A 10,686-nucleotide genomic window follows, 5' to 3' on the forward strand; every position below is an offset into this window, starting at 1 on the left:
CTAAAAGAAAGAAACAGAAATGAAGAGAAAAACCCATTATAAATTCAGTGTTCCACCCAAACTAGTCACATTCAAACATGGAAAAATCTACCAGCTTCACTCAACTTTACTGTCAACACAGCAAAAATTAAAACCTGCAGTTTAGTATTGACTATCCTCCACCTTGAATGTTGACTACTTCTGCATCTTCTTTTCTTTTCAGTAGCAGTTCAATGTAAGTTTATCTTGTGTATTAATGATAAATGATGGATGCTAAAATGACAGGGTGAGGGTGATTTTTTTGTTGTTTTTGTTGTTGTTGTTTTAGTGTAGTTGCATTAGATAATTTATATGTGGGTCTGGAGAGATGGCTCAGAAGTTAAGAGCACTGGCTGCTCTGACAGACCCAGGCCCAGGCCCTAGAGAACCAATTTTAGCACGCACATGGAGACTAACAACTATCCATAACTCCAGTTCCAATACAGAATCTGCTGCCCTTTTCTGGCTTCTGCAGATATTGCATGCATATGGTTCACTTACATACATACAGGCAAAACACTCATACACATAAAAAATAAAAATAAATAAATTAGATAGCCCATATATATTTCCATTAATAAATGAATTTTGAATAAATTGTATTTCTAATTTTTTTTCAATTTTTCACCTTAACACTATTTTATATAAAATCTACTGCAGTAGAATAAAGGGCAAGCTAGGTGTGGTGGCCTATGCCTTTAATCGATCCCAGCACTCAAGAGGCAGAGACAGGCAGATCTCTGTGAGTTGTAGGCCAGCCTGTTCTACATAGTGAGTTCAAGGAGACCCTGTCTCAAAAAAGAAAATAAAAGAAAAAAACTTGGGGCTGGAAGGATGCCTCATCTGTTAAGAGCACTGACTGCTCTTGCAGAGTACCTGGGTTCCATTCCCAGCACCCACATGGCAGCTAACAACCATTCACACAACTTCAGTTCCAGGAAATCCAGAATTCACTGCCTTCTTCTGACCTCTGTGGGCATTGCACAACACAGATGCACTTTCACACATGAGGACAATGCTCATACACATAAAAAAGTAAAAATAAAATAGATAAAATTGAAAAAATACAGGGTAAAAATATTATTTAGCATTTTAATAGATAAATAAAGACTGAAAAATTAATTTGACAGGGACTTCATGATTAAAAGTATTGGTTTGTTTAAAACCAGTTTTAGTAGTCTAAATCACCAGTAACTAATAAAATGAAAAAAGTAATCTATTATTAATATCTGCTGTGTATCCAACTTTAGATAAAGAGAAAGCATTCCATTTTCAAGCATTCGTGCACCATTCTATTAACACATGAGTCAGAGGCCCCTCGGAGACATACCTGCTCAGTTCTGCTCTTTTATTTTATTTTATTTTGTTGAAGAGGAAAGGGTTTATTTGGCTTACATCTCCCAAGTCACAGTTCATCAGGGAGCCCAAGGTAGGAACTCAGGGCAGGAACCTGGAGTCAGGAGCTGAGCACAGGTCATGGTGGAATGCTGCTTACTGGCTTGCTCCCCTGGCCTATGCTCAGCCTGCTTTCTTTCTTTTTCTTTCTCTTTTTCTTTTTCTTTCTTTCTTTCTTTCTTTCTTTCTTTTTAAAAAAATTTTTAGAAGAAGCATTTCATTACTGCTTTAACATGTTCAATAACAATTTCCAGAGCAAAGATACATATCTTTCAAAAGTGGCTTTAAATTTTTAGGTTCACAGTTGAATTAATACAGTTATAAAATATTGAACTCAGTTCTGCTCTTTTTAGACACAACAGAAGGTAAATTACTCTTGATCTCCTCTGACTGTTCTGTCTTCTCATACTCCCAAAGCATAGCCATTTTTGAGGCTCAATTCACCATCCACGTAATCTTAAATACTCAAGAGTTAATTGAATTCCTACATATAGCTTGTAGCAATCATCCTTAAGATTGCTACACATTATTAGGTATTATATTATCTAGCAATACTTTAAACTTCAGACATATTTTATATTATAATATAAAATATTATATTATATCCTATTTTCAGCTAATTGTGCAATCCCAGAAAATGACACCTACACTAGTAGTACTGAGTAGATCTAGACCCCATTATCTCATAGAGGGTCTAGTCAATCAGAGTGCTTTTTCTCCATCAGGGCTTGAGACAACAACTTACAAAGAAGAAACATTTACCCACAAGTTTGGACTTTTCATACAGGTCGTTTGGACCCTTTACTTTGGAGCCTGAGGTGAGACATCATATCATGGCTGCCTGTCTAGCCAGAACACATGGGGAGCAGAAGAAAAATGGGATGGAGCCCCACCACCGGCCTGTTGCCCCTCACTTGGCCTAACTCTTAATGCCTGTACCATTTCCCAGTCACAGTAAGGACCAAGCCTTGAAGGAACACGTAGCCTTTGAGGAACTTCCAGATCAGTCCCACAGTGGCAAACACACACTGATCATTGAAGGGATTCCTTCCAACTTCAAGCAGTACTTTGATCCAAACTATTCCCTGAAGAATTAATTTAGAAACAGGAAATTTTCACAGAGTGGGTATTGGCGTTCTCTCAGAATCATGGTGAAATTTTTTTGCTAGGTTTCTTATTGGGATCTTTTCTTTTGAAATTATTTTAGTAACAGTGAAATTATGATTGAACACTTTCTCAAAATAAAAAACAGAAAATTATTAGTTGGAGGTATATGTTGAGGGGGTTCTTGGGAATTTGAAGGGGGTAAATGGAGATGGATTTTATCACAGTACATTATATACCTGTATTCAATTCTTAAAGAATAATTTTTTTGATATTCAATTTTTTAAACATTTAAAAATCCATATAAAAAGCCACAGTATACTTGTATGAAATTCTTAAAGAATAAATTTTTTAAATATTAATTTTTGAACATTTAAAAAGCCATTTAAATGAATCCAGTTGTACATACCTTTAATCCAAGCACTCTGGAGGCAGAGGCAAGCAGATCTCTGAGTTCAGGGTCAGCCTGGTCTACATAGTGAGTTTGGTCAAAACAAAACAAAAAAGCCATATAAATGAGAAGTTACCTTTAAAAAACAAAAGGCAATCTTTGATGTACAAATTAAATATTTATGAAAAACATTACATCTGTATATTTGAAAATAAATAAAGTTACTACATTTTAAAAGTTCAATCTTAGATATCTTTATAAAGTTTATGTTCTCTGGCCAATATGCAGTAAGATTAGAAATCAATAATAAAATTATTCCATGAACCAGCAAATGGTCAGTGAGTAAAATGCTAGCTGCTCAAGCCTGATGACTTGAATTCCGTCTCCAGAACACACAAAAAGCTGAATGTGGTACTGTGGATCTGTAATCCCAGCATTCCTGTGGCAAAACAGTTGGCTGAGACAGGAGAACTGCCAGGAAGCTTGTGGCCCAGCTATCCTGTGGTACTCAGAGCAGAAACAAGGGAGACACTGCCTCTCCAAGATGGAACACATCAGTATGCAGACACACACATGTAAAAATCAATTTAAAATGATTCATGTATCTGCCAGTTTGCAGTAAGGGTTTTTGGTTTGCTTTTTTATTACCAAAATACTCTGAAAAGCACCTAAAAATAATGAAAAATATAAAAGAATTATGTTTGTAAATGCACAATAAAGCTACTAAAATATCAAGTGTGTGTGTATGTGTGTGTGTGTAATGTGTGTATAATATGTGTGTGTGGTGTATATGTGTGGCATATGGTATGTGTAGTGTGTTGTATGTGTGTGCTGTGTGTATGAGTCTGTGTGTGTGGTATAAGTCTGTGCATGTGTGTATGGTATAAGTGTATTTGTGTGCATTGTATATATGTCTTTGCATCTGTGTGGTGTGTGTATGTGCCTGCCGTGAGTATATGTGTGTATGACATATATGTATGGAATATTGTGTGTATAGTATATATGTGTGGGGTATATGTATGTAATATGAATTATGTGTGTGTTGTATACAAGCATATGCACACGTGTCTTTGTTTGGCATTGGTATGAGCATTGGTAGTGCTGATATGGAGTTAGGATGGCCTCTTTGATTTTGTGAAAAAGATTAAATGGAACTGGTTCTAGTTTTGCTTTTTAAATTAGTAGGATTCACATAAAGTCATCAGGCTCAGGGATTTTCCTTATCATAATCTTATTATTACTGATTCTCCTTGCTAAAATTAGCAATAATCAGATTTTCTATTTCTTTGTGAATTAGTCTTTGTTAATTTTTGTTGTTTCTATAAATTTCCCCATTTTATCTAGATTATTAACATTTCTGGCCTAAAATTAACCACATTACTGTTTTATAATTCCTAGTTTCTATATAACACACAGTAGTGCTCCCACTTAAGCTCCTACTAAGGTGAATCTTCTCTCTCCTCTTGGTCTATCTTGTTAGTTTGTGAATTTTAGGAATCGTCTTTTACAATGCACTTGTTATTTCACTAACATTCACCTTTCATTTCATGTTTTCTGTTTTGCTTATTTTTTACTATTATCTTTCACACACTGTCTTTGAGACTATCTTGTGTGTGCTGCATATACGCAATTGAATACTATTCAGCCACTTGCAATAGCATGGATATAGCTTAAGAACATCGTATCAAGTGAAATGAGACAGCAACAGATAGACCAGTACCACATGATTTCATTCAAATGTAGAACTGAACATAGTTGGCCTCATTGAATGATGGTTACCAGAGGCTAGGCGGAACAGGGGAGAAGGACTGTTAGACATCAGTCAATGTACATCAGGTTATACCTACGGGCAAGATGCTGTAGTATGTGCCACACAGCTACAGACAACAGAAATGTACTGCACATTTGAGAAAGCTAGAAGAAAGGGTTTGGGGTGTTTGTACCACAGAGAAATGATAACTGTGGAGAGTTTGTCTACCCTTGTTTTAACATTACATCATGTATACATGTAATATGACATATATTTAAATATGTGTGATTTTAATATTTTTGTGCTTATTCAAACATTAATATAATTTAAAAGAAAAGATTAGAATGGATGAATTACTGAATTCCATTATCAGTAGCTTCCCAATGATAATCAACATTTTCTAGAACTTTAATAAATCAATTTCTACACATTTCTTATTTGTTCTAGGACATTAGTCTGACAATTCTATAATTGAATTCCTTTAATGTTTTATTCTTTTTGAAGAGACAGATTGTCAAAAATATACCAAATATTAGTTGATGCTCTAAAAATAATTTTAGGAAATATGTTTTACATCATTGTTATGAGCATTAAAATATTTATTCATAAAACTAAAGTATATTCCAATATTTGCCTTTCCTTTATCTATTTTACAAAAGCAAACAGCATTCTCTAAGAAAGTTTGAGCCAAGCTTAGTACCAAAAGCAATCAGCTGGAAGTTAGGTTGCATTACCAACGTTCCTTTACAGATTGTCTTTATATTTTGCAGTCTCATCCAAATGACGTACAATATAAACTGCCTGACATAAATTCCTTTAAAACTTAAGAGTCTGTCAGAATCCAGGAATTCTGTTCTACCTATTGTTCAAAGGAAAGTTATTTGTACCATTTTTGGCATATATTTGTCTTTTTGGTTGTTTGCTGAAGAAAATCTGTTATGGCTTACAAGGAATATTCAATTGTCATTTGGCTCTGACTCTCAGTAAGATGGAATTGTTTTCATTATTATCTCCCAGAGCCTTCTTGGTCAAATCTGTGTTTGTCGCAAAGGAAATATGGAGGTTAGCGCCTCCACTGCCCAGGGTAACTGAGGGACATTGAAGCTTTCGGCCGGTGTTGGGCGGCACTCTTTCCTCGTGGGGCTCAAGGGGCGCTCCAGGTGGAAAGGTCTTCGAGGCCCAGGGCATCGGCCTTCACGCCCCGCGGAAGGACCTGGTCCTGCCCGCCTGTATTTAGCACGGAGCCCGAGGGGAGGAGACAGATACCCGTGGTCCCTCGGTAACGTGCATTTCCTACATTGATCCAGGCAACGTGCAATACCAACACGCCTGTGTCTACAGTCACAGATTCCAGCTTCGAACAAGAGAGGCTGGGTAGACCAAAGCCATTGCTTATGAAGTTGATAAAGTCTGCTAGTGCACAAGAAGATACTTATACAATGAAAGAGAAATTGTATTTCTGTTTCAGATTATATTTTATGTTGTCCAGTAGTATATTATGACTAAAAGATTATATGATGAGAAGCAGCAACATACTGTGTTGTTCAAATGAGCTTCTAGATTTGTTGGATGTCCTAAGCTTCTCTGTGAAAGACACAGGAAAATATATACAATGATCTACAGAAATTTGGTGGTAGTAAATCAGCAAGAATTGTCAGACTCTGGCACATCTATGGTGAGAACAGGTGTCATCTTGGAAGTGGGAGTGAGCTAAAGGACTCTACAGGGACCACAGGAATAGAAGCCTCCACCTTCAGATTCAGTTTCTAGGCCACCTAAGTCATCTAGAAGAAGAGCTATTAGAAGAAAACCCAGACGAATTGCCTAGTGAATGACAAAGAAAGCAGCACAGATCCCTTTCCTTTGATGAAAGCCTGGCTTTGTGTGTAAAGGAAGAGATGCTGTGAAAGAAGCGGGCAGCAGGGATCCCACAGAGACGCCCTCAAATCAGGACCTCCATGAGGGTGCCAGTGAACTTACTGGTGATTGGCTGGATCAAGAATCAGTTTCTGATCAGTCTAGTGTAGAATTTGAAGAACTCTCAGATGAAGATGATGAGGTCTATCAGGAAGGGGAAAGTGATACAGTTCATTTGAGAAAGATCCTGAAATTTCCTTAGCTGACTGTTGGCAGTGTACTTCCTGCCCTTCTACCACACTCCACAGATGCTGGGCCCTTCATGAGAAATGGACACATGAAAAGTACCAGATTTCCTTTTTTTTAAATATAAGAATGTTTAAAGTATTTAGTACTTTCGTGTAAGGAGCTAAAGAATGAAGGATTGAATATTTAAGTTATTGCCATTCTGAAACTTGCTACTTTCTCTGTTCTTTAGAAACTGTAAGTTATAAGCTAGTAAGATGGTTCAGGAGGTAAAGCTGCTTCCTTCAAAAGCCTAGACATCAGTTTGATTCCTGGAGCCCAAGTAAAGATAGGAGAGAATCGAGTCAACAAACTTGTCCTCTGATCTCCACACATGTTCTACCACCGTGCACCCATGCACATACATCAGGTACACATACAATTTTTTAAAAAATTCTTTCATAGCACCAGGTACAAGGGACTGGGCATGATGGCACACATCTTTAATCCCAGAACTTAGGAGGCAGAGGCAGGTGGATCTCTGTGAGTTCCAGACCAGCCAAGGTGTACTAAAAATAAATAAATAAATAAATAAATAAATAAATAAATAAATAAATAAATAAATAAATGAATGACAACAATAAAAATCAGCCAAACTGTAAGTTTAATGTAACCAAAGGGTAGTTTCATACTGACCATACATTGTTGGCTTAAACTCCAAAAAAATTCTCCCTGCTCCCCATGATTAAACATCTGTAACATCAAAGTAGCAAACAAAACAGCTGATGTAATCAGTACCGAAGCTTTGGCAGTCATGAAACTTAGTGAAGCTTCATAAATTTGGAAATAATAATCTTGAATTTGATTTTATGTGCTTGTGGATTACTAATGTCTAAATGTTTGTTTAGGTTTGATACACATACATTATTTATTTGCAAATAAATGATTTATCAAATATTCAAAGAATTGTTTTACGAAAAGAAATATAGAATACCTGAAAACTTTGGAGTTGTAGAGACATTGACTTTCCATTTTCATTAACTCGAGAATTACTTTACTCTTTCTGTATTAAGCAAATGAGACTGAAAACATTGGTTAAATTTAGACATATTTGTATGATTCCATGTTCTGCTCTACATTGTTTCTGAGAATATAAACAGTGACTATAAGCATTCTTGTTCAATTAGCTCAAATCCCCTCCATTAGAATGAGGCTCATGGAAACATATTGCTCTATCTTCTACCTACTAAAAATTCAATATTTCATGATAACTACACCAAACTAAATGTGATAATTTTAGGGCTTGCTTTTGCATTTTACTAAATGCTTTTGACACTTTAATATAATGAAAAAAGAAAAATAGAAATGTCTTTTCCAGGGTCATGGGCATCTTTTCAGTGGATTGATGGAACATGGGCTACTCTGTCCCTTCATCTTTCTATCAATCCCCGCAACAGCACGACATCAGCATTCACACACCAGGATGAAATAAGGTCCCCAAGCAACTGCTTGTTCCTGTGCTATTTGGCTTTCCCTATGTCAGCGGAAAGTGTTTTTGTTCTCAGATGTTTTCTTGGTGGGGTAGAAAAATAGATAATAGATGATGATGTGGGTGACAAAGGGCATGAATTTTGAAACTGATGAAGAGGAGAGAGAGTCTGATAAGAAAGCACTTCTGAGGGCATCGCAACAAGAAAACTCTCCAAACAAGCCTACTCCAGTGGAGTCCTTGTACTGCTGCTGTGTTGCACAAGCTTTTTTCTGTGAGTCTTATGACATCTCACCACGTTGCTTAAAAATGCACACAAAGCCGGTTGTCGTGGTGCACGCCTTTAATCCCAACACTTGGGAGGCAGAGGCAGGTGGATCTTTGTGAGTTCGAGGCCAGCCTGGTCTACATAGTGAGTTCCAGGACAGCTGGGGCTACAGGGAGACCCTGTCTCAAAAAGACAAAATAATACTACTACTAATAATAATAATGCACACAAAATGTGATGCATGAAGAGTTATTGCCATCTCTCCAGTAACAGTTTAAGGTAGATTTGTGAGTCCCTCTATTTTTTTTAAGGTGTGTGTGTGTTTGTGTGTGTGTGTGTGTGTGCATGCACCACATGCATGCAGTGCCCACAGAGACCAGAAGGGGGAGTCAGATCCTGTGGAGCCAGGAGTTACAGGCAGTTGTGTGCTGCAAATGTGGGTGCTGGGAAGTGAACTACTCGTCCTCTGCAAGAGCAGCAAGTTCTTTTAACCACTGAGCCATAGTTCCAGCCCCTGAGTCCTTATATATTTTTTACTGGACTTCTTAGATCAATGTGGCTATTCCTGTTAGTAACACTTCCCATCCTCTAACTTACAAAGAAAATGGAATTAGGTGCAACTGAATTCTACATACACTGATGTTCTGAAGTGCTTTGATGGTGAACTGAATACTGAAGAGCCCTGGCTGAGTGCTCAAAAGAAACAAGAGGAGCAATGAGATTGTGTCAGGGAAGCAGGAGAGAGCTTGTTCGGACGGCCTGTTCTTATTCTTTCTCTGTAGCTCTTTCCCCTACTCTTGCTCCGAACATTCTAGTTATGGTTATTTGTATTCTCTTTCCTAGTTAGCTTATGGATAATCAGTTTAGTGTTTTGATTTTTGAGGTAAGTGTTTTGTGCTCTGTTCCTATCCTTCATTTAGCAATCTTTCTTGAAGTTTTTGATTAAACACCTTTGCTGCAACTGGCCCTGTGCTACGGATAATAATGCTGTTAGGGATCATCACATAAACTCTGTGAGCAAATGTGATCTTGATTGGGTACACACAGGAGTCACACTGCTTATGTCCTCCTCTGGTCTGCGCTCAAAGTCTCTCAATCTCTCCTGGTCAAAATGTATTAATCCATCATGTTTCAGCTATACCTTTGTTTTTTCTTCATACACCACTCCGTGAGCCTCTAGAGTAGGCCGGAGTTCTTTGCTGCTTGCTTGCATACAACTTTGTCTGTTGCAGGTTTCTCTTATTATGAACTGAATTTCTAGCATGCGTTTCTGTTGACAGGTAATTGGTACTGAGTATATCTTTATTGTTGTGATGGAAGTCAAGAAAGGTGAACTGAAAATAGTAAAGGTCACATTGCTTTTCATGACAGCTTTATTTTCATTTGTCAAAGACACTATATAGGTAAGAGCTAAGAATATGAATAGTCATTGAAGAATATCAAGATTTTATAAAACATAATAATGTAAACCCTCCCACACCTGTATTATCTCCAATTTCTGGTTTATTAATAACCAGATTGCAGAAGTTTTAAAGAAAAATATAATATAGAAATTTATTATGATATATGTTTTCACTGTTTAATTTCTGAAGACATTTTAACTTTCATTGACAAAGGTTTAATGTAGATCATAAAACCTTTTAAATTTAAGTTGATTTTAACTCCTTAAAAATTGTATATATGTATTTATGTATCTGGAATATCATGTCATGCTTTAACCCAAGTGTATTCTATGTAATTCTTTTTTTTTAATTTTCAAATTTTATTTTCAAGTTTTTTTGTTTTTTAGAAGCATTTCATTACAGCTTTAACATATTCAGTAACACATTGCAGAGCAAGAGTACATCTCTGTGCTGGATAGCTTTAGTGTCAACTTGACACACCTGGGTTGAGGGAGCCTCAGTTGGGGAATTTTCTCTATTGGACTAGCCTGTGGCCATGTCTGAGGGGCATCTTCTTCATGAGTGATATGGGAAGGCCCAGCCCACTGTGGGTGGTGCCACCCCTGGGCAGGTGGGCCTGTGTTGCATAAGAAAGCATGCTGAGCAGGGGCCGGGGAGCAAGCCAGTAAGCAGCATTCCTCCATGGCCTGTACTCTAGCTCCTGCATCCAGGTTTCTGCCCTGAGTTCCTACCTTGGGCTCCCTGATGAACTGTGACCTGGGATATGTAAGCTAAATAAACCCTTTC

The 10,686-nt window shown here is 37.2% G+C and overlaps 1 pseudogene; it reads left to right on the plus strand.

Moving 5' to 3' along the window:
* Positions 1–10,686, plus strand: part of LOC103734220 — a 39,559-nt pseudogene that overhangs the window by 6,872 nt on the left and 22,001 nt on the right.

Source organism: Nannospalax galili, unplaced genomic scaffold (assembly GCF_000622305.1).
Source record: "Nannospalax galili isolate Female #2095 unplaced genomic scaffold, S.galili_v1.0 scaffold550, whole genome shotgun sequence".
NCBI lineage: Eukaryota > Metazoa > Chordata > Mammalia > Rodentia > Spalacidae > Nannospalax > Nannospalax galili.